General features: G+C 40.5%; 1 protein-coding gene across 6 annotated transcripts in view; it reads left to right on the top strand.

Moving 5' to 3' along the window:
• FARS2 (phenylalanyl-tRNA synthetase 2, mitochondrial) overlaps window positions 1–23,908 on the top strand; it is a 511,516-nt gene that overhangs the window by 28,975 nt on the left and 458,633 nt on the right. For all 6 annotated transcript variants that reach the window (XR_003910723.1, XM_029944535.1, XM_029944536.1 and 3 more), the window contains exon 2: window positions 15,619–15,705. The gene's annotated coding sequence lies outside the window, so the exon portion shown is untranslated. The remainder of the gene's footprint in view (window positions 1–15,618; window positions 15,706–23,908) is intronic.

Below are 23,908 nucleotides of genomic sequence, written 5' to 3'. Positions count from 1 at the left end.
TGTGCATTTTAAATGCTGACGCTATTGCCAATTGTCTTCCACAGAGTTTTTATCAGCATGCTTGTTTCTTAGATTTTCATAATAGTATGCAATCAAACAATATAGAATTTCCCAATCTGTAGATTAAAAAATTCTAATTGTCATTTTAATTTGCATTTCATTCTGAGTGAGATCGAGCATCTTTTTATAACTTTCACATGCATTTGTAATTCCTTTTTGGGGAACTTTCTGTTTATTATAACATCTAACATTTAAAAAAATTTTTACTTATTTTGAGAGAGAGAGAGAGATAGAGCGCGAGCGCACAAGCAGGGGAGGAGAAGAGGAGAGGGAGGGGAGAGAAGAATCCCAAGCAGGTTCTGCACTGTCAGCACGGAGCCTGACATGGGGCTCAAACTCATGAACCACAAGATCATGACCTGAGCTGAAACCGAGAGTCAGATGCTTAAAGGACTGAGCCACTCAGGCATCCCACATCTAACAGTTTTGTAATGTTCCTGGCTCTGGTATATACTGAGCACTGCTGTATGCCAGGCCTCAGGACAGGGAAAATGGGAACAGGGAGGGCAAGCCCACATGTAGGTTCTTTTTCTAGAAACTTGATATAATGGAGAAAAAGACATTGTTTGAAGAGGTGAAGGGGTTAAGAAGTTGAGGGAAACCTGGTTTGTTTGAGGTGAGGAAGCAGTCAAGGTGAGAAGCATCAGATCCACGTCAAAGAGGTTAATGGGAACATTGCCTGGAGATAGCTGACGGAACCAGTAGCCAGGAGGAGAAGAGAAGGAAGCGGGGAGCTGTAGAGTGTTGGGCGCAAGAACATGAGGCCTGGGTTAATGAAAAAGGTGGTGTTTTGTTCTTGAAGGGAATATTTTAAGTTCTCTGAAAATTTTTCTTAGTGTGTCTATCTGTATTAGCAAAATCCTGCTTTCAGCCACTTTTGGTAGGCTGTTGAAGTCTATAGAGGACACGAAGGACCATTTTGGGCTAATCTTAGCATGTCGGAGATGCTCCCAGTTATTACTTGAATTTAGGGCTCCATCTGCAAGTACATTTTTGTTGTTGTTGTTCAGGAAGCCTACATTTTTTGTTGTTCTCTCTTTGCAGTTTGGTTATCAGGAGCGTTGGGGCAGGTAGGGAAGGAATTAATGTCTCTCCCAATGCCACTCAAAGCACTTAGGCCATGTTTGAATGTCTTTCCTAGCAATAGTGTTTGTGTAGGGAGCAGTAAGTCGCCATGCACTCCTGTGAGCAGGCCTCCAGCCCTCCTGATGGAGGTGAGGACCTCCTCCCCCGGAATTCCTGATGGGCTCAGAGTGCTGCCTCTTTTTCCTCCAGTTGTTTGCCCTGATTGGTAAGAAAGTTCATATATGGGGAATGTGGTTCTTACATTTTCCTCTCTTTTGTGTTACATCCACATCCATCCCTCCTCTTGCATGATAGGATTTCAGGTACTATGAATATGTACTATGTATGTTTATGTGAGTGTGTGTGTGTGTGTGTGTGTGAGTACACGGGAAGGTGAATAGTTTCTACATGTTAAGTAATTGCCAGATTAATTCTGGAACTGCTTGAGAATCTTCCAGAAAGTAATAGACCCCTTCTGGGTTCTGTATGCCTGTGAACCCTGAGTAGGGAAAGCTGGATCTTGTCAGACCTGATGGGGAAGAAAGGCTGTGCTTGTGGCCTCTGGGTCTGACTCTCTGGGTCTGCCTGGTAGGCTCTGGCAAGGAGGTGTCTTTATGTAAAGAAACTAACAAATTCCATCCCTGAAATTAATCTGCCCTTGGCCTGGTGTTAGCCGACAGATGGGGACATTCAAGTTTTCTGTTCCTCTGTGCTTTTCCATCTCCCAGCTAACGTTCCTCCAAAAGAATCTTCTGGAGTTGACCTATACTCTGACAATGCCATTTCCTTCTTTGGAGGACCTTTATAGTATGCCACAAATTGTTATCAGAAATAGCTCTGTTTGTTTGAATGTTTAGATGGAAACCTCTTCCAGAAAAAACACCGTTAGTACAGAGGGCGAATTCTTCAAGGCAAGGAGCTTTCCCCAGCCTCATGTGGTTCCAGTCCCTTTTCTCAGTAGGTATTTTATGACCACACTTCTGGAAGTTGTGCACCTATTCACTCTTCTGAAGGCAGGGGAGAGGGATGAGTAGCAATGTGTTCACAGAGCCCTCCACTTATTAGAATATGTGACCCAATTGTGGGTGCCTGTTTGGTTCTCCTATAATATTTTCTTCCTACTCTTGTTTTCTTTCTTCCACCCACATGGCCTTATTCTCAGAGCTCTCCTAGTGTTTATTAGGGAGTGTCACCACATCCAAGATGTTCTTTCTCCTTGCTTGTTGGCAATGTCATAGTTTTGAATGAGTGACAAAGATTTTCTCCTCTGAGTTTTGCTTTTCCATCTGTTGTGAGCCAGTGATTGTCATATTTTGTCCAACCATCTGTCCTGCGTTTTTGCTATCTTATTTTGATGTTTCAAGTCAACAGTTCGGAGCAGCATCTTATGGTGCTTATTATTGGCCTATTAAGGGCCAGGCTGACTTCCTCCATTGTGCTCTGAATGCTTCTCACCAAGTACGTTTGCTGATACTACAGAACTTGATGAGGCATTCTAAGACACAGCCATGACCTGTGGTTTTGAATATATATAGCCTGATTCTCCCATTTATGCTGCTGGGGGCACGTTGGAGGTGCTGGCCGTATGTGGGTGAGGGGGGAGGGTGGACAAAAGTCCCTGCTCTCCTACAACTTACATTCTCCTCCATGAAGTTTAAGAATATACTTTAAAAGACAGAGAAAGAAAAATGACACTCTGTTGGCTTTTAAGACACAGATAAGAGAAAATAGTTACTGGTCAGTCTGTGCCTCTGATTTTAAGCAACACAGTTATTGAGTCTGTTTACTCTTTCATCAAAATGGTGCTGATTTATGCAAGTTGTGAGACCAGTGTATACGTAACAATTCTTTGAGCTACTTGTAGGAAGCATTTGGATGAATTCAAGGTTACTGTTATTATACCTGTAAATAAACCTCCATCTGATATTATAGCCATATACATATAGCCATATGATATGTATATTTGTTCTCCTCCACAGTAGATAAAACTATTGAGTAAAGTTGACCAATTTTACTTCCCCTCTCTATAATATGGTGTTTATGTGGAATGATAGTTCTTGTTTCCCTCTCCATTATAATAAATAGCTTTTATTAATGGATCTAGGCATTGTACTTACATTTATATATACAAGGAGAAATTTTGACAGTATATGTAATATATAGCCTAAAATACATAGCTGACAGTCACAGGAATATCATCATGTTTAAGTCCCATGGAGGTAGCAAAAGCATCCAAGTCATTGATTCTAGGTTGAACGTTCTAAGACGTTTAGCTCTCAGTATTGATATTGTGGTGTATATTTACCCCATTTGTGATGATTTCTTTAGAATTGACATGCACTTAGAGCTGGTGAATATTGACGGTTCATTTTAACAACAATAATTGAGTTATTCTTAAGAATGTAATAAAATTTAAATAAAATGTTTTGATGACACATTTAACATATTACACAAACCAAATTCCAGATTTAAATCAAAGGAGAAGGGATTATGTTTGAATTTTAAACCTTAAAAGTATTCCACAGTTTTTGCCATTGCTGTACAGACTCGGAATGATAGACTGTTTGTGTAGTTACCAAATCAGGCACTGGTTTGAATTTTTACATTGGGCAAAATCCAGAAAAGCCAGAATGCTATTCCTTTGTGCTTATGCTTGGGTCGTTTTTAGAAGCTAGTCAGAAAGTGGAAAGTTTTCAAGATCATTATTAAAAACAGTTGACCCTTGAACAACATGGATTTGAACTCTATAAGTCCACTTCTGCATGGATTTCTGTAATGTATTTTCTCTTTCTTATGATTATCTTAACATTTGTTTTTCTAACTTGCTTTATTGTAAAGATATGGTATATAATAACATAGAACAAAAAAAACCTAACATTTGGTTAGTTGACTATGTTATTGGTAAGGTTTTTGGTCAATGGTAGACTATTAGTAGTTAAGTTTTGGGGATGTCAAAACTCTTACATGGATTTTCAACTATGTGGCGGTGGGGGGATGTTTGGTGCCACTAAGGCTCATGTTGTTCAAGGGGTTAACTGTAATGGTGTGTTTATTTTGTTTATTTATTTTTTTTAATAGCTAACATTTTTAAAAATTTACATCCAAGTTAGTTAGCATATGCAATAGCATAGTGCAATAATGATTTCAGGAGTAGATTCTAGTGATTCATCTACTATGTCTAACACCCAGGGCTCATCCTAACAGGTGTCATCCTTAATACCCATTGCCTATTTAGCCCATCCCCCACACAAAACCCCTCCAGCATCCCTCAGTTTATTCTCTGTGTTTGTTCTCTATATTATATTTTGTCTCCCTCCCTGTTTTTATATTATTTTTGCTTCTCTTGCCTTATGTTCATCTGTTTTGTATCTTAAATTCCACATATGGTATTTGTCTTTGACTAATTTCACTTAGCCTAATTCCACCCATGGCCTCTAGTTCCATCTATGTTGTTGCAAATAGCAAGATTTCATTGTTTTTGAATGCTGAGTAATACACCATATCTTCTTTATCGGTTCATCTGTCGATGTACATTTGGGCTCTTTTCATACTTTGGCTGTTGTCCGTAGTGCTGCTGTAAACATTGCGGTGCATGTGCCTCTTTGAAACAGCACACCTGTGTCCCTTGGATGAATGCCTAGAAGTGCACTTGCTGGGTCATAGGGTAGTTCTGTTTTTAACTTTTTGAGGAATGTCCATACAGTTTTCCAGAGTGGCTGCGCCAGTTTGCATTCCCTCCAGCAGTGCAAAAAGAGATCCTCATTCTTTTCATCCTTGCCAACATCTGTTATGGTCAGAGTTGTTAATGTTATCAATTCTGACAGGTGTGAGGTGGTATTTCATTGTGGTTTTGATTTGTATTTCTCTGATGTTGAGTGATTTGGCTATTTGGGGTCTTTCCTGGTTCCGTACAAATTCTAGGATTGTTTATTCTAGCTCTGTGAAGAATGCTGGTGTTATTTTGATAGGGATTGTATTGAATATGTAGATTGCTTTGGGTAGTATCAACATTTTAACAGTATTTGTTCTTCCAATCCAAGAGCATGGAATATTTTTCCATGTTTTTGAGCTTCTTCAATTTCTTTCATAAACTTTCTATAGTTTTCAATGTACAGATTTTTCACCTCTTTCGTTAGGTTTATTCCTAGGTCTTTTATGGTTGTTGGTGCAACTATATATGGGATCAGTTCCTTAACTTTCTTTTTGTTGCTTCATTATTGGTGTATAGAAATGCATTGATTCTATATTCTGCAAGTTTGCTGAATTCTTAGATCAGTTTTAGCAGTTTTTGGTGAAATCTTTTGGGTTTTCTGTATGGAGTATCATATCATCTGTGAAGGGTGACAGTTTGACTTCCTCCTTGACAATTTGGATGCCTTTTATTCCTTTGTGTTGTCTGATTGCTGAGGCTAGGACTTCCAATACTATGTTGAAAAGCAGTGATCAGAGTGGACATCCCTGTTGTGTTCCTGACCTTAGGGGGAAGCTCTCAGTTTTTACCCAGTGAGGATGATATTAGTAGAGGGTCTTTCATATATGAATTTTATGATCTTGAGGTGTGATCCTTCTAGTCTTACTTTCTTGAAGGTTTTTATCAAGAAAGGATTCTGTATTTTGGCAAATGCTTTCTCTTCATCTATTGAGAAGATCATGTGGTTCTTGTCCTTTCTTTTATTGATATGATGTATCACATTGATTGTTTTATGGATATTGAACTGGCCCTGCATCTCAGGTATAAATCCCACTTGGTTGTGGTGAATAATTCTTTTAATGTATTGTTGGATCTGGTTAGCTAGTATCTTGTTAGGAATTTTTTTCACCCATGTTCTTCAGGGAAATTGGTCTGTAGTTTTCCTTTTTAGTGAGGTCTTTGATTTTGGAGTCAAGGTAATGCTGGCTTCATAGAATGAGTTTGGAAGTTTTCCTTACATATCTATATTTTGTTTAAAAAGCTTCAAGAGAATAGGTGTTAACTCTTCTTTAAATGTTTGGTAGAATTCCCCTGGAAAGCCCTTTGGCCATGGACTCTTGTTTATTGGAGATTTTTGATTAGTAATTTGATTTCTTTACTGGTTATGGGTCTGTTCAAATTTTCTATTTCTTCTTGTTTCAGTTTTGGTAGTTTATATGTTTCCAGGAATTTGTCCATTCCTTACTGATTGCCCAATTTATTGGCATATAATTGCTCATAATATTCTCTTATTTTTGTATTTCTTCAGTGTTAGTTGTGAGCTCTCCTCTTTCATTCTTGATTTTATTTATTTGGGCTCTTTCCTTTTTTGTTTTGATCAGACTGGCTAGGGGTTTATCAATTTTGTTAATTCTTTCAAAGAATTTTTGTTTGTTTGTTTTTTGTTTTGTTTTATTTTGATAGCATTGATTTCTGCTCTAATTTTATTGTTTCCCATCTTCTGCTCATTTGGGGTTTTATTTGCTATTTTTTTCCAGCTGTTTAAGGTGTAAGGTTAGGTTGTGTAGCTGAGACCTTTCTTCCTTTAGGAAGTCCTGGATTTCTATACACTTTCCTCTGATGACTGCTTTTGCTGTGTCCCAGAGGTTTTGGGCTGTGGTATTATGATTTTCATTGGCTTCAATATATTTTTAAATTTCTTCTTTAACTTCTTCATTAGCCCATTCATTCTTTAGTAGGATGTTCTTTAGTCTCCAAGTATTTGTTGTCTTTCCAAATTATTTCTTGTGGTTTGAGTTTCATAGCATTGTGCTTTGAAAATGTATGTGGTATGGTCTTGATCTTTTTGTACTTGTTGAGGGTTGATTTGTGTCCCAGTATGTGATATTTTCTGGAGAATGTTCCATGTACACTCGAAGAATGTGTATTCTACTGCTTTAGGGATGAAATGTTCTGAATATCTGTTAAGTCCATCCAGTCCAGTGCGTCATTCAAAGCCATTGTTTCCTTGTTGATTTTCTGCTTAAATGATCTGTCCATTGCTGTAAGTGGGGTGTTGAGGTCCCCTACTATTATGGTATTATTGTCAATGAGTTTATGTTTGTGATTAATTTATATATGTGGGTGCTCTCACACTGGGGGATCAATGTTTACAATTCTTAGGTCTTCTTGGTGTATAGACCCCTTCATTATGATATAGTGGTGTTCTTTATTTCTTGTTGCTGTCTTTATTTTAAAATCTAGATTGTTTGATATAAGTATGGCTACTCCAGCTTATTGTTGCAACCATTAACATGATAGTTCTCCATCCCCTTTCTTTCAATCTGAAGTTGTCTTTAGGTTTAAACTTGGTCTCTTGTAAAGAGCATATAGATGGATCTTGTTTTTTAATCTATTCTATTACCCTGTGTCTTTTGATTGCAGGATTTAGTCTATTGACATTTAGAGTGAGTACTGAAAGATACGAATTTATTGCCATTATGTTGTCTGTAGAGTTGGAGTTTTTGGTGATGTTCTTTGCTCCTTTCTAGTCTTTGTTGCCTTTGATCTGTTTTGTGTGTTTCTTCTTCTTGTCTCCCCCAGAGAGTCCCCCTTAAAATTTCTTGCAGGGCTGTATTAATGGTCACAATCTACTAGGTTTTTGTTTGTCTGGGAGACTCTTTATCTCTGCTTCTATTTTGAATGACAGTCTTTCTGGATAAAGAATTCTTGGCTGCATCTTTTTCTGATTCAACACATTGAATATATCCTGCCAGTCCTTCCTGGCTTGCCAAATTTCTGTGAATAAGTTGGCTGTGAATCTGATCTGTTTTCCCTTGTAGGTTAAGGACTTTTTTTCCCTTGCTGATCTGTTTTCCCTTGTAGGTTAAGGACCTTTTTTCCCCCCTTGCTGCGTTCATGATTCTTTCCTTGTCTGTGTATTTTTTGAATTTGACTATGATATGCCTTGTTGATGGTCAGTTTTTGTTGAATCAATGGGAGGTCTCTGTGCTTCCTGGATTTTGATATTTGTGTCTTTCTCCAGGTTAGGAAAGTTTTCTGCTATGTTTTGCTCATATAAACCTTCTACTCCTTTTTCTCTCTCATCATCTTCTGGGATCCCTATGATTCAGACGTTGTTCCTTTTTGAGTCACTGAGTTCTCTAATACTGATATCGTGCTCTTTTGCCTTAGTTTCCCTCTTTTTCTCTGTTTCATTATTCTCCATGAGTTTGTCTTCTATGTCGGTGATTGCTGCTCTGCCTCATCCATCCTCGACGCCGTGACATCCATTGGAGATTGCATCTCACTTACAGCATTTTTAATTTCATCCTGACTAGCTTTTCCTTTTTTTTTTTTTTTAAAATCTCTGCAGATTTCTATGCTTTTTCAACCCCAGCTTGTATTATTATCATGATCTCAAATTCAGGTTCCAACATCTTGCTTGTGTTTTTGTAGATTAAGTCCCTGGCTTCCATTTCTTTCCTGTTCTTTCCTTTGGATGAATTCCTTCATTTTGTCATTTTGAAGGAACAAAAGGAATTAATAATAAAAAATATAAGTTAAAAATTAAAAACAACACAAAAAAGTAAAATAAAGGATGCTAGATTCTAGGTGTGTTGTCCATGTTGAAAGAAGCTTGGTAGAATAGAGAAAAAAAAGGGAAAGAAAAGAAAACAAAAAGCAAAAGTAGGCAAATATTTGAAAATTAAAAAAAGAAATACAATAAAGTAGAATAAATTTAAATGATTAAAGTAAAAGAAAAATATAAAAAAATAAAAATATAGAAAAATTAAAAATCTATTTTATAAAAATGGAAAATAAAAATAGATTCTTCTCTTTCTGGGTTCAAAATAAGAGAAGAGAAATAATTGAATAGATAGGCCAGTAAACAGAATGAAATACGATTGAATTTACATCCATTTTCCCCTAGAAGTCAAACCATGAAGAACTTTATAGTTTATAAACTAATCAGGCATAGAAATTTGTGTTTTTCTATTGCAAGGTTGGAGCATTTGGACAGGGCTTGGTGTAATGGCTCTTTTCTCCCTAGATGGCGCTGTTTAGCTTGCTGGGGTGGATTGTTGCGGTGCCTTTCCGTGTGTGCACACATGTATGGGAGAGGTGAAAATTCAGCTACCTAGTCTCTAGCATCAGAATTCTGTGCTCTTGCGGATTGGCAATCAAGCACCCCTCCTTTGTCTCTGGCTTCTGTCCAGTCCTTGCTTCTACACTGTCAGTGACCAAGTCCTTAATCTGTCAGGTGGCACTTCCCTCTTGAGTTTTATCTCAGATGGGGCTGTGTTTCCAAACCCTTCACTTCTGAGGGCCCTGCGGCTTGACCTGCTCTGACCCTCTGGAGGAGGTCTCGCTGATCATGCTACAGATGTCCAGAGCCTGTGGCCAGTTGCCAGCCCATCCCAGAAAAAGTTTGCACTACCATGAGGCAGTAGCATTTCAGGGATTATTGTAAATCACAACACACACCTGGCACCAGGCTTCACCGCCCCTGCAATGTTCTTGTTACAATACCAGCACACTTGGCTGTTCTCTGGGGTCCACTGGGAATTTTGCCTGTGGGGAGGCTATACAGCCTCTACCGGATGTCATCTCAGCAGGGAACCTCCTTTCCCTGTGTGGCCTGAGGACCTCTGGGACCTTGCTCGCTGCTCCTGGGGATTTGCCCTTCCCGCCAGAGCTCTGCCTGGTATCGGTATGGAGAAGTGGAGTTTCAGACTCTGTACTTCCCTGTTTATAGAGCCCTAATGGTATTTAAACTCTCTTCTTTCTCCTTTCTCCTTTCCTTGTTCAGTCCCTTATGGGTGTTTCCCCTCTTTCTCTCTCTGCAGCTGCTTTTGGGGAGAATGCTTCTCCTGTACTCAGCCTCCTGTCTCTGTCCTCTCTCGACAATCAAAAACAGCTCGCTACCCTCTGCGGCTTCTCTCTTCCCCATTTCTTCTCTCTGCACTGCATACCTGCTGAGTTCTGTGGCTCAAGTTATGCAGATTGTTGTGTTAATCCTCAGATTGATTTTCTGGGTGTGCAAGATGGTTTGTTGTTGATCTAGCTGCATTTCAGGGATGAGAGAAGCAGAAAACTTCCATGTTGCTCTGCCATGTTGGATCCTCCCCTGTAATGGTGTTTATAATGTATGATATTGTTTTGAAAACATTAGAAATAGCTTGCTACATGTTACATTTTTTTAAAAACACAAGAAAATTGAATTTGGGTGTATCTATGTCATATGTAGAAATCTGGAACTGGTTTCAAGTCTTTTAACACTGTTTTATCTACTTTGTGCCAAATTATGGCAAATGACTTTGTTTTATGCAGTAATACTCCATAAGTTATGCTTTCTTGTATGGAGGTTTCTCTAGTTACGTACACTTTCTATACAAAGTTGGCATGTTCTGTGGACATAAGATGTGATATCTCACTGATTGGTATTAAGTTATCACTGGGATTGCAAGTTCCATTGGAGAAAAGAGCATCAAAGTCATTTGGATATCTATTTTATTGACCACTTAAAACATGCAGTGTATTTATTTATAAACATTTGAAGTTTGAAAACAAGATAGTCTAGATGAAATATAATAGTTTTTCTTTTTTTCCTTCAGTTTATTTTATTTTGAGCTAGACAGAGAGAGGGCGTGTGTGGGGGAGGGGCAGAGGGAGAGGGAGAGAGAGAATTCCAAGCAGACTCTGTGCTCTAGCACAGAGCCCAGTGTGGAGCTCAAATTCATGAACCATAAGTTTATGACCTGAGCCAAAATCAAGAATCAGACACTTAGATGAGTGAGCCACCCAGGTGCTCTTAAATAGGAGTTTTTCAAGCAGAATGTTGCTCATGTTGAATATGGTTCAGTTTTTTCTACTTGGATGACAAAAACTTTAGGCTCACATATTCTTATTTTGGTGACCTATGGTGACCTTTGGTGATTTTGTTTGGTTATTGAGATCCAACTTAGTTGGTGATATCCCTTTTCATCCCCTGGGGGTGGATTAAAGCAATTCAGGAATGGAAGCATTGAGCTAGTCTTCCATGGAACATTTCTTTCCACATGTCTCCTCAAGAGCATATGCAATATATAAGAATCTATCTGTATCCTTCTTGCTTTTTTACATTCCAGAAACAGGTGTAGAAACCTTCCTGGTGCGGAATGCATTCACCAAATAAATTTTGAAAAATTTAATTAACTGACCCCCTACCTAGCTCTGTAGCGCACTGCCTTCAGGGAAGCACTTTATGCAGCACTGGCTTTTGAAACAAAGATTAGGAGATGGTCAGTTTGTTCAAAAGCAACATCCTACTAAAATTCCAAAGATAAAAGGAAGAATCAAGGTTAAGCAGCAGCTTCTTATACTAGATAAAACCACCTTCCTTGTGTCAGTGAAGGTGGTCACTGGTGGTTCTGGCTTCCCAAACCATTCAATTAGGGGGGAAAAAAACCCTTGGACTTTTATACTTGGTAAGAAAATGAAGTACAAGGTCTCTTGTAAAAAATGTCTTTCTTCAGTTATACTGATACTTAGTGTGCAGTTTGCCTTTTATCATTAGAATTAAATTTTTCCAAATTTATTTGGTGAAAAATAAGCCTTATGAATGAATATTCATTTATTAATTTTGCAAATATGTAGTAATTGAACATACATATCTAGTAAGCTGCATTTCCTTCTTCCAAAGAGTGCTTGGTTTATTGGGAAAGATCAAGTCAACAGCCATGACAAAAGCCAGTGATCGGGTGATCAGTGCCTGATAGGCACACGGAGCTGTGGCTGCACAATGGAGGGGCGGTTACCTGACCTGGAAAAGTCGAGTCGGAGCTTTTCGCAAGGGGGTTCTCAGAACGTGCAGGAGTTAACCAGGCAGAGAGCGGAAGGGCTTTCCTTGGATGAGGGAGCTGTGTTTGCATGGACGCGTACTTCTGTCTGGCTGATGTTCTGTGAGAGGTAGTTGATGGCAACATGTGGGTAGGTCAGATATTCAGAAAATAAATGATGAAGGAAATAAATTATGAAGATAAAAGACTTTAGATTGTTTGGAAAAGGTTTCAAGAGTGACTTTATGAGACTTGTACTTTAGATCACTTTGACAGTAGCCTGGAGAGTTGGTCAGAGCCGCATGTGTTGAGTGGAGACAGAGAACTTCACTTGTGTATTTTGGTAATTTAGGTGAGAAATGATGAAGACCTGGACTAGCAGTAGTGGAGGAGATGGAAGGGAGAGAACAAATCCTAGAGACTAGAGTTTTAGAAGCCCAGCGACTGCTTGCATATTAGGAATAAAGGGCAAGGACTAAAGGATGCCTTCCAGTTTTCTGGATTGAGTAATCAGGTCGTGGTTGGTAGCATTTACCCATGTAGTAAATGCATGAGCTCATATTAGATTTTGGATATCTTGATTTAAGGTGCCTCAGCAACGCACAAGCAGAAAAGCCCTGCATGTGCAAACTGGAGCTCGTGAAAGACACCAGAGATGGAAATACAGAGATCTGAAGAACTTGGCACATAATTGGTAACTGAAGTTAGTGATATTCAAAAGGGACCAAGAAAGGGCATATTGTAGAGGTAGAAAAGAACAGGGCCAAAGATGGGGTCACTGACTGATAGGGATGATTGAAGGATATGAATCCTGGAAGGAGATTGAGTAGGAGTGTTCAAAGCGGTAGGAGGGTGGTCAGGAGAAAGGCCAGAATACTGAGGGAAGGCATGCTTTGGGAGAAGATACGACCAATAATGTCAGACGCTACAGAGACTTCAAGTGAGCCCTGAAAAGTAACCATTGGATTGAATAACTGGAAGGCCATTGGAGACACTACTGAAAATATTTCCAGTGCAGGGGTAGGGATATAGAACCTACAGTTCTTTGGGTTGAGGAAAGACGGTATGGGCTTAGTGTTTAAGGCTCTGTGCCTTCTTAAGACATAGAGAGAGAGAGACAGTGCCAGAGAGGACTTGTAGCTGGATGGGGTTGTGGGTGCTAGTTGTTGTCATGGAAGAAGTTTGAGCATTTTTGTATGCTGAAATTAATAAGCCATAATGCTTTGGCCTAGGCAAGAAGAAAGCTTTTTCCATTGAAATAGGATACAAGCAGGAAAGATGGATACCAGTGAGGTGAAGATTGCGTGTATGCTGGGAGAGGAGGAGGTGAGAACCGGAAGGATTATTATTGGTCATTCTGTACCTCTCCATAAAGAAAGATAAGTTATTTAAAAGCAAAAGAAAGCCATGTGATTTTTATGATGAAGAAACTAGTTTCACGGCATGGAAACTTGGGTGATTAATAAGTCTTTAAACCCCAGCGGAGGAAAAGTTATTACTTAATAATATCATAGATATTCACTTTTATTTAAAGAATCCCGGTAGAAGACAAATTGGAAACTCCATTTGCTGTTTTTTTTCCTTCTACCAGAGGGTTTACTCAAATTATATTCCTGTCATTGGCATTTTAGAGCTTGAGGACAATAGCACTGTTACAACATGAATTTTTAGAGCCAATTTTGACCACAGTGAAGTGACTGTAAAGGCTGAAGGTCAAGAGTATGATTGATTGGGTGATTACAGCTCCTTTTAAAACAAATTAGAGGTGGCAGGTTTGCCATGGGCGAAGAGTCCTGCAAGGAAATGAATCTCATCAGCATTTAAAACTTCTTAGATCATCAAAAAAGAGTTTAATGTTTAAAATATAGACACACACACACACACACACACACACACACACACAGGAATGACTTGCATTAATAAGTCTAGCCTGATTTTTCTGTTAAATAATAATATATAGGCACAAATTGAGTATGTTTTTTATTTTTAATTTAGGGACTGGTACCCTAAATGTTGAATACATTTATCACCTCAATTTATTTACTTTCTTTATTTGTCTTTATATTTGGGGTCTTCTCAGTGATTGGATTTGTGATTATTCATTTGTGTTTGGGATCCCTGGTTTAGAAGGAGGCAGGGGTGCAGGAAGGAAGCATGAAACGGAGTTAGGAAACAAAGGACGGAGGAAGGTATGAGGCCTGGAGAAGGATATGGGGGCGGGTCTCTCATCGTGGAGTAAGACGAGATGGTGGTTTTGGAGAATGAATATTTCTCAGGAAACCAAGACATGTCAGACACCAAGCTGTGCCCTTTCATATATGCCACTTCCTTACAATAATCTTGGCAAGGTAGATTTTCAAATCATTTGTGGCTTCAAAGGAAAAATAAAAGTAGGTGAGAAGATGCCAGAAAAGAACTTTTAAAAGTAACGAAAAGTAGTGATGGCAGTGACAGTGATTATTGCCTCAGTGTGGCTGGTTGTGGTGCTTTTACTCTGATATTTTAGCGAATGTAGAGTCTTTGGCAGAGTGAGAAAGGTTAATTTTGGTTATTAAGATGGTTATATGGGGGCTAGTTGAACTCTCTACTCTCTACTGAACTCTCTACTATCACATTGATAGTTTTTTTTTTTTAATGATCAAGCAAAGAAGTAAAATAGTCTTGGTTGTGACAATAAGAGAAAAAATATTTATGAATAGCAGAGAAATTTTCCTTTTTTTTTCCTCCTTTCAGACATAAATGGCAGACTTAGCTTTTGAACCCATTTCTGAGGCAGAATTACTGATAAACCAGTTAGGAAATGAAGATGACCCTAAAATCAGCCTTTTTAAAAAAAAGTGGTCACCTCAGCTTTATGTGTGACGGCTACGGAAGTTAGGTGGCTTCTTCATCTTTATCTGATGTATGAAAGTTTTGTCCCAGGGAAGCACCACTTAGATTATAGGAAAGGCCGGAGCTGGAACTGTCTCATTGCAGAAGGCATACAGCTCCAGCGGGGGGATCAGAATCTAGTCTGTGAGCATCTGTTTCTGTAGAACAGAGTAGTGGGGACCGCAGGGAGCTACAAAGGCAGGAAAATAAGAGAGCAGCTAGTATTTATGGAGGGCTTACCCTGTGCTGGGCGCTCTCTAAACACTTTACTTATATTTAATCCTTACAGCATCTCTAGAAGGTAGGGACTATTCTTTCTTATTTACTTTTATTTTTTTATTGTGGCAAAATGTACAAGACATAAAAATGACTGCCTTCACTATTCTTAAGTGTACAGCTCAGTGGCATTAAATACAGTTCACATTGTTGTGTAAACCGTCACCACCATCCCTCTCAGAACTTTTCGTCTTTCTCAGGCTGAAACTCTGTACCCATTAAACTAACTCCTGACTCCTACTTCCCCACTCCTGCCTGCCCCTCCCCAAGCCCCTCACTCCCACCATTCTACTTCTGTCTCTATCGATTTGACTACTCTAGGGACCTCCCATGAGTGGACTCATACAGCATGTGTCATTTTGTGACTGGCATATTTCAGCATAATGTCCTCAAGGTTCATCCATGTTGTGGTCCGTGTCAGTTTCCTTCCTTATTAAGGCTGAGCTGTATTCCACTATACGCATGGGCTACATTTTGTCCCAATTACATGTCGATGTGTTCTTGGATTGCTTCTACCTTCTGGCCCTTGTGAACGGGTGTAGAAATATGTTTGAGATCTTGCTTCAGTTCTTTTGGGCATATAGCCAGAAGTGGGATTGCTGGCTCATGTGGTAATTCTGTGTTTACTATTTTTAGGAACTGCGATACTACGTCCTGCAGTGGCCTCCCCATTGTACATTTCCGTCAGCAGTGCGCCAGGGTCCGGATTTCTCCAGGTCGCGGGTAGGTGCTCTTCTTACTTTAGTCTTAGAGAGGAGGAGAGGTGCTGAGGTGGAACGGGCTCACACGGCTAGCGTATGCAGATCTGAACTCGAACTCTTAGTCCCGCTCAGTACCTTCGTAGTCCCGGGAAGATGGAGCCCAGAGAGGCTCAGAGACATGATTAAGGGCACTTTGCCTAATGTAGTAGCCGAGCTTGGACTCAGACCCAGGCAAGTTAAGCACTCTTAGAGTTAGTGGTTGGTTTTTCTTTTCTTTTTTCCTTTTTTTTTGAATAAAAATAGTCTTTTAAAAAATTCCATGTTTTGTAGAAAGATACTAATTTTTGAATATCTCTAAATAGTTTTTTCCTGCCATTCTAAATTTATGCTTTAAACTGTTATTTAAAATATTATCTTAAGAGATATATGCAATATGTTCTCTATTTTCTTTTTATTCAGATTTCTTGGGCAATATTTTGCCTTTACATGTTTTGAATGAAATGATTTTGGTGCAGTTTTTTTACATCTCCACTCTGCCTCCTCCTGCCAGAAAGTTTGCCTGCAAATAAAAGCAAGCAAAATTATCTCAAGCCAGATTTAAACTGGGGGAAACTTGGAGGCTATGACAGTGAGTTTTCCAGCTTTCTCAACAGAGGAGCAACAACTAGGAAGTTTACTTACTTTTTTAATCCCTGTGTTTTCCTAAAAGATGTGCGTTCTCCCTCAGAGAGTGGTCCCCCCGAGGTGGCTCTGTGGCGTTCTGAAGACCGCGCCATTCCTCGGTAACGCTGGCTCAGCGTGGCCTGCGCGTCCACTCGTGCTGCAGCCCGTCTCCAGAACCTCCCCTGCCACTGCCGGGCAGGTCTCCTGTGAGAGTAACAGACTTAGAGGCCTCTTAGGCCCTGTTCATTTAGGCAGACTGTCTGGGTGGGTGACTTCTGTGCTTCATTTTAAGGCTGGGGGCTGGGGGTGCATGCGTCGAGTTCCTCCCCAGGGCTGGGGCTCACGGCTTGTACAGGATCCCATTATAGCGGAGTGTTGGTTTTAGGTAGAGACTCCTGGTCCCTTTGTGTCAAGGGCCCACCATCAGCAAAGATGAACATTCTGATCTGATCTAATTCTGCAGTTCCCAACCTTGGTGTACACTGCACTCCACCTAAGGAGCTATGAAAAATAACGATGCCTAAAAAAAAGAAAAGAAAAAAAAATGAGGCCTAAGGCCCATCTCCAGAGATTCTGTGTAACTCATCTGGTGGGTGCCCTGGCCATTGCGATTTGTAAAAACGCTCCACGGATAATTCTGTATGGTTAAGGTACAGGATTGTTGTTCTGATTTCTCTTGAGTACCTGTTCTTTGGGCTCTAATGAAGACTTTTACCCCAACAGAAGGTACAGAAGGCCTTTTCTCTGGTTGTCCTTATTAGCAAGGTTTGCTGGAATATTTTTCTTACAGACAAAGGGACTCTCTCCTATTTTGTTTATCTGTGGTTGAAAATTATTTTCACATCCGTATCGAGTGTGTCTGTATATTCACACGATTTAGTGCTGGCTGCTGTAGAGGACAGGTCTTATCTATTTTGCAGAGCCTTTAGTTTAGGAATAGAGAGGAAAGACAACTATTTGTTTTCCAAGATTTCAGCGCAAGCTCCAGGTCACTGAATTCTAATGGCAGTTTCATTTTATAAACTGAACACTATGGTGACATTGGAGTTGACATTCCTGCAGTTCTGGAAGGCTTCTCACTTAGACCCTTAGTACCTGTAGTGCCTGCCTGCCTATGCATTTAGACACTCAGCTGTATCATTACTTGGGGAAATCTCGCTATATCTTTGGGTAAACTGAAGTCAATCCGAGGGCGTCTAGTTTAGAGGAATGTTTGTGTGAGCCTCTCCTGGGTCGTTTGAGTTTATTTAAAAAGGCAGTGACGGATCTGGCACCCTCCTCCCTGTTTTGGACTGTGGCTTTAAGATTATTTGGTTGAAACTTCATCAAGGTCCAGAGGTAAGATTTGGGGTTTGGGGAAACAAGTATTCTGCTTGCTTTGGTTTTGTTTTAAAAATGAGTGTTTAGATGTAAAATTTTCTAACTTCATCATTGTTCGTATTCTGTGTATTTATGAGAGCTCTGTCAGTGGTTGAAGCAGAAAGGATGTATGCTTTTCCTGCTGTGTATCAGAGACCTCATTTAAGGGTAGAAAAACGTTTGTGTTCCTCCGGAAGCGGAGGACAAGCCTTCCAGATGAGGGCAGAGCAGAGAAACCTGGACGTGTATATGTGTATGCCCTTAAGAATGTATGTAGTTTAAGCATACATGTTGTTATGTTTATTTATGTTCGTATATCGCTGATAATTCAGAGTAATAGGAAATTCTCGTAGGGACATCTGCCATTCACCTCAGTTTTTTTGAAAGAGAAGCACATTTGGGTTTGGTCTGGCATTCACATTTAAGTAATTTCATAATGGTTGTGGGAGCTGGATTGGGAAGGTGGCTGTCTTCTCCGATTCGTGTGGATTTCTCCTCTTAAGTTCATTACCTTGGTGACAGGTTTGTGTGGAGGGGTGGAGTGGGGGCCTGATGGGTGAGGGGGACTCATTGCTCAGGTCAAAGGCAAGGGCGTCTGTTAATTTCTGATGTCTTAGAAAATGAAGGCTATGCTTCCCCAGAAGGACCTGAAGGGGATCTTGGAGGAGTTGGAATGATTTTTTTCTGCTCTGTACTCTCATTTGATTCCCTATCACCTTCCCTCCCATTACTCTATGATTGTTGACCTCCAGGGGCTGATTAGTTACACATGTCACTAGGAGAAGGTCAAGGGTTGTAACAGTGGGGCGCTTAATTTTCTGTTATCTTAGTTTTTAACATGCCAGATGTTTGAAATGAAAAGGCAGCAGGGCACCAGCAAATTCTCTTTAAAAACATGTGGAGGATGTTCTTCAGGCCCCTTCTTCTAGCCCCAGCACCCCCTCAGGGGCTTTCAAAGCCAGGACCATTTCTAAGGGGAACAGTTCAGAAATGGTTTCCTTCCATCAATGATAGTTTGTGGCATCTTCATATAGGAAGTGTAGAGTGAAATTTTATATTATGGTGGGATGGGAGGGGCTACTAATATAACAGTGAAACCGTTGCATTTTTTGTAAAACTAACAAATGTTATTTCAATTTTATTGAAAATGAGGGTAATGTACACAAAAGTAAAGCTAATGCCTAAATTCTCTCATGGGAGTCAAAGGTAAAGAAAGTACGTGTTTACTAGATGCTAGATATAGCTCTCAGAATTTTATTAATATACTTGATCTTCACAACAGTTTTATATCTATTTTATAGATGGGAAAATTGAGGCCCAGAGAGATTAAGCTTGTCCCTTGACCAAAGACACATTAACTAACAAGTGAAAGAACAAGGCTTTGAATGCAGGCAGTATGACCTCAGCACCCCAGCTTTGTTTTTTAATTTTTTTATGCTTTATTAAATTTATTTTTGAGAGACAGAGACAGTGCGAGCAGGGGAGGGTCAGAGAGAGAGGGAGACACAGAATCTGAAGCAGGCTCAAGGCTCTGAGCTAACTGTCAGCACAGAGCCTGACGCGGGGCTCAAACCCACGAACCGTGGGATCATGACCTGAGCCAAAGTCAGATGCTTAACCAACTGAGCCACCCAGGCGCCCCAGCACCCCAGCTTTGAAGGGATTGCTGTGTGCTTCCTCTTTGTCTAAGGTGTTATATTTGTGGGGAAGTGGAGTCGAATCATGGCTCAGAAATGAGTGTCTCGGTTTGGATAGTAGGGTGGTTCCAGAGGGCAGGCTGTTTCCAGGTGTGTGGTTGGTATAAGGTATCGGCCATAGAGAGTGGGCCATGCGCTTCGTGTTTAACGGGCAGGAGTAGTGGAGGAAGGGGAGACAGGCCGGATGCTGGTAGCTGAGGAACAAGACGGCATGTGTAGCAAGGTTTAATTTTAGCATTACGATGGATCTGATACTATGATTTATATTCATTATTTCTTTTGAACGTTACATTGATCTTATAGCAGATGTGCAGCTTTTAAAGATAAGGGAATTGTGGTTTGGAGAGCTTAAGTAATTTTCCCAAGGTCGACAGAGAGGAAAGTAACACAATTTTAAATTTGAAGTCAGTTGCTCTGTGGCCTCCCAGGGCAGGGCCTCAGAGCAGAAATTAAGATACAAAGGGGAGGTTAGAACTTGGTTGTTGACACTGCATGGTAAACGAGGTGCTGGCCCTTTAAAACTGGCCTGGAGTTCCCCAAGATCTCTCTCTCCGTGCCGGGCTGGTCCCCAGGCTGGACCCAGGGCTGAAACTGCATGCTGGGTTGAGTGCCTCCAAGTTTAAACCTGTTTCCACCTGGTGATGAATGTTGGTTAGAATTTAGCACGCTTCCTGATTTCCTGTATCCCTCATTTCCGAATCAGCCCGGAGAGGCCAGTCCTGCCCTTGCTGTGACTCCTGTCCCTGAGACACACGCTCTCTGCTACCACACTCTGCTTCCCTACAAGTGACAGATGTTTGTGCTTTCTTACCCCCATCTTTCTGATTATTACAGTTCTTGCCACAGACATTCCTCACTGCTCCAAATGTGAAAATCCGAGCTTATTTCCTTTAAGTGAATTATTGTACAGCCTCATATGACCCCACATCAATCTCTTTAACAGAGAGCTAACCTGACAGCATGTGTAGTGTGCCTGGGGAATTCTCGGCCTCAGGATGCTTGTAATGGAGGGAGTTGACTGAGCTTAGCTTGTGGGCACTGCTCATTCTTATTTGGCAATCATTGACAATATGGAATACCTCCAGAACGTTCTCCATGAAGCTGCTCTGTGCACATGAATCCCAGCCTCTCGTGCAGTGTGAAATGCCTGTGGTCCCCTTCCTCTCTGGGTAAAAGAGCAGGCTTTACTCTCTGATGTGGCCCCTTTCCTCTTTATCCTTATGATCAACAGCCTGCATTCCATTTTTTTCAAAAGAATTCTCTCTCTGTTGTAAATGTTTCTTTATTTTGGGAGACAGACAGGGAGAGAGAAAATCCCAAGCAGACTCCATGCTGTCAGTGTAGAGCCTGATGTGAGGCCCGGTCTCACGAACCTTGAGAGATCATAACCTGAGCTGAAATCAAGAGTTGGTCACTTAAGGGCACCTGAGGGGCACATGGTGGCTCAGCTGGTTAAGTGTTCGACTCCTGATTTTGGCTCAGGCCAAGATCTCCTCTCTTTCCCTTGTACTCCCCCCATCCCTCCCCGTCTGTCTGTCTCTCAAAATAAATAAACATTTAAAAAAGAGTCTGTCGCTTAACTGACCAAGCCACCCAGGCTCCCCTAAAACGATTCTCTTTTAATGATAGAAGCATCAGAACTAATGACAAAAAGACTAGAAATAGAAAGGGGAAGAAACACCTCCATTCACCATCCTAAAACAGTTTTTAAACTTTTCTGCACTGATTTTTACATATTTGTACCTGTTTTCTGTCTGCGTTCCCCTTTATTGCTACATAAACTACATCATTACCATTTTAATGGTTGCATAATATTCTGTTGCGATACTGTACCATTAATTATTTAGCTCTGTTGTTGGCAAGTACATTGCTCCCACCTTTTCACAATTATTAATAACTCTGTAAGGCATATCTTTGTGCATGTAGATATTTCCATATTTTGAATTAGATTCTTATGAGAGAGTCCCAGGTGTGGCATTACTAGGTCAAAGAGTATGAAGAATTTTATGGCTTCTAAAACATATTGCCAGATTGCTTTGCAGAGGAGTGGAACCAATTTACAATGCCATCACAAAGTCATTTGTTTCCAGGATAGCTAGCCAGGGTTAGGGATGTGGCCTCTCAGAGTAGGAGAGGAGGAGGGTGTGTGTGTGTGTGTGTGTGTGTGCGCGCACGCAAAACTCACGGATTCCTGTGTGTGCTGATTTGAGCCTCAATGACATTATGCATTGTTCTTGTTAATAGGAGTATACTAGGTATCTTATGCCAATATGATAATTGTCCAGTTCAGTGTTTAATATTGCAGTGTGCTAGACAAGGAATAAAGCAAGTTATGTGTATTTCCTGCTTTTCTGGAATTTTGAAAAATTTAAAAAATTGGCGAAGGTTAGTTAACAACCTTCAGCCGCTGTGCTGAGTTTCTTTGAGGCCCTCTCCTTACTGAGAATACCTAATGATTTGGAAGTGCAGCTAGAATTTGAAGGAGTTCTAGGACGGGCAGGGGAAGTACCTGGGCATATGCTCAGGAGTGTGCCTGCCTGGGCAGCAAAAGTGCCCTCGCCTGGTAACTGCAGTCTTTTAGTTTCTAACGGAGTGCTTGTGTTGAGAAGGATTTTGAGGTCACATCTAGGCTTCTGCGGGAAAGGTACTTTGATTCATTAGTAATTTGTTCATGATCTAAATCATTATAGTTTCTTCTAATTTCTTTGTGTTTACCATTGGACTGTAAACATTAAATGCCTTTAAGTAGGGACCGTACCTTTTAAAATTGTTACTTTTTATACCTGTCCCTTGAATTGTCTAGCGCAATATTTTGTATATTATGTATGTAGTGGCTTTGTGTCATCTGACTGAATGAATGGGGGAAATGAAGGCTGCATCTTCGGGGTCCCAGGAGTTCTACCAGAGCTCTGCGATAACGTGACAGGACCGCACTGGTCTGGTGCTCTCGTGCACAGATCTCCCAGGGGTGGAGGAGGAGGTGGCTTTGGTGGGGAAATTACCTGACAAAAATAATGCTAGAAAAGACCTCTGACTTGCGTGTTTTACTCCCACATCATCTAACAGGACCTCCTTGTTTAACAGATAAAGAAACAGAGCCTGGTAATGCCAAGCGTCTTCCTCTAGGTCTCACAGATCGTGGATAACGACTAGGAACTCAGACCCGGTCCTGCTCTGGTGTCCCTTCTACCACACAGTATTGACAGAACTTAGGGCACTTGTTTTGCTACTCCCATCCCCCCATCCCCTCGCCAGATCTATATTTGGAGTTTACTTTGCCATATGCCCACGTTTCCCCCTCTCTTGTAGCTGTGCTGTTTATAGAGATTGTGACCTTGATGCAATAGATCAGGTCCAGGGCCATAGAGGGCTAGAGATTGTATTGAGGGCCAAGGGCTAGTGAGGGATCCAAATTCAGTTTCATACAAAATTACAGCTTTGCCTTACCCTGAATTTGAATATAGACTTTTTATTTCAGAGGAAGAATGCTCAGTGTTAGTTATGGTACATGATTTGAGTGTGTATTTGCAACAATTGTGATCCTAGTAAAACTCTGATTATGATCCATATGTGCAGAGTAGAGATTTAAGGTTGTCAAGGGAGCATTTACTTGGAGTTTCTTGATTTCTCATGTGTTACTGAAATCTAAACCTCAGTGTTGCGTCGTCTGTATGGTGGTTTTTCTTCCTTCCTCTCTGTAACCTTTCACCCCGAATGTGACAAGCACATTTATTTGCACAGTTGAAGTTCTAAAGCTAAAGGCTTTAATAGTGAGGGAAGTGCCATGGTGAATGCCAAATGGCACCACTGAGGAGTCAAAGCAGGAGGGAGCATGAACAGTCTCCGGGTCCTTCTAACAGCCATGTGATGTCTGCCCTGGGATTTGAATGATTTGTGGATGACTACACCCTGCACGGTCCGTGATGGCTCGAGGCGTCTTGAAATTGGTGTTAACCACATAAGCTGTCAGTACTTATAGCTACTGGGTAATCGGGTTTGAAATTTATGGGTATGTGCATTTCAGAGGGCTTTTACTGTGATTTTATAACTTCGGGGTAGAAATGTTTGTCCTTGGTATGACTGAATAGCTTATTTTAAGCATGGTGCCAGTGTTTAAAACTGTCTCAGTGTGTAAACTACTTTTTTCCTGGGAGAGCACAGAGATAATCTTGTTAATCCTATTTGTGGACTAGTGGACAGGATGATTTCTAGCTCCATACTGCCTTTTGTGCAATAACAGATAATATGGTTATACAGTAAAAAGAAACGAGAAGATTCTTACCACTTTGGATAAACATTTTGTTACAACTTGCTGAGGTAGGTACTTTTTTTTACTTTGTTTGGTCTCAAAGGGACTTTTTTTTTTTCCATGATAGGAACTATAAGCCTGTTCTCAAAAATTTAGAAAATGAGGAAATCCTGAAAGAAGAGAGAAAATTAACCCAAGGTCCTTTCAGTTGAATGCAAGCCACTTAGGTTTCAAAAATTGTCTGCTATTCCTTTCTT

Source organism: Suricata suricatta, chromosome 7 (assembly GCF_006229205.1).
Source record: "Suricata suricatta isolate VVHF042 chromosome 7, meerkat_22Aug2017_6uvM2_HiC, whole genome shotgun sequence".
Taxonomy (NCBI): Eukaryota; Metazoa; Chordata; class Mammalia; order Carnivora; family Herpestidae; genus Suricata; species Suricata suricatta.
This window is presented reverse-complemented; position numbering and strand designations above follow the sequence as displayed.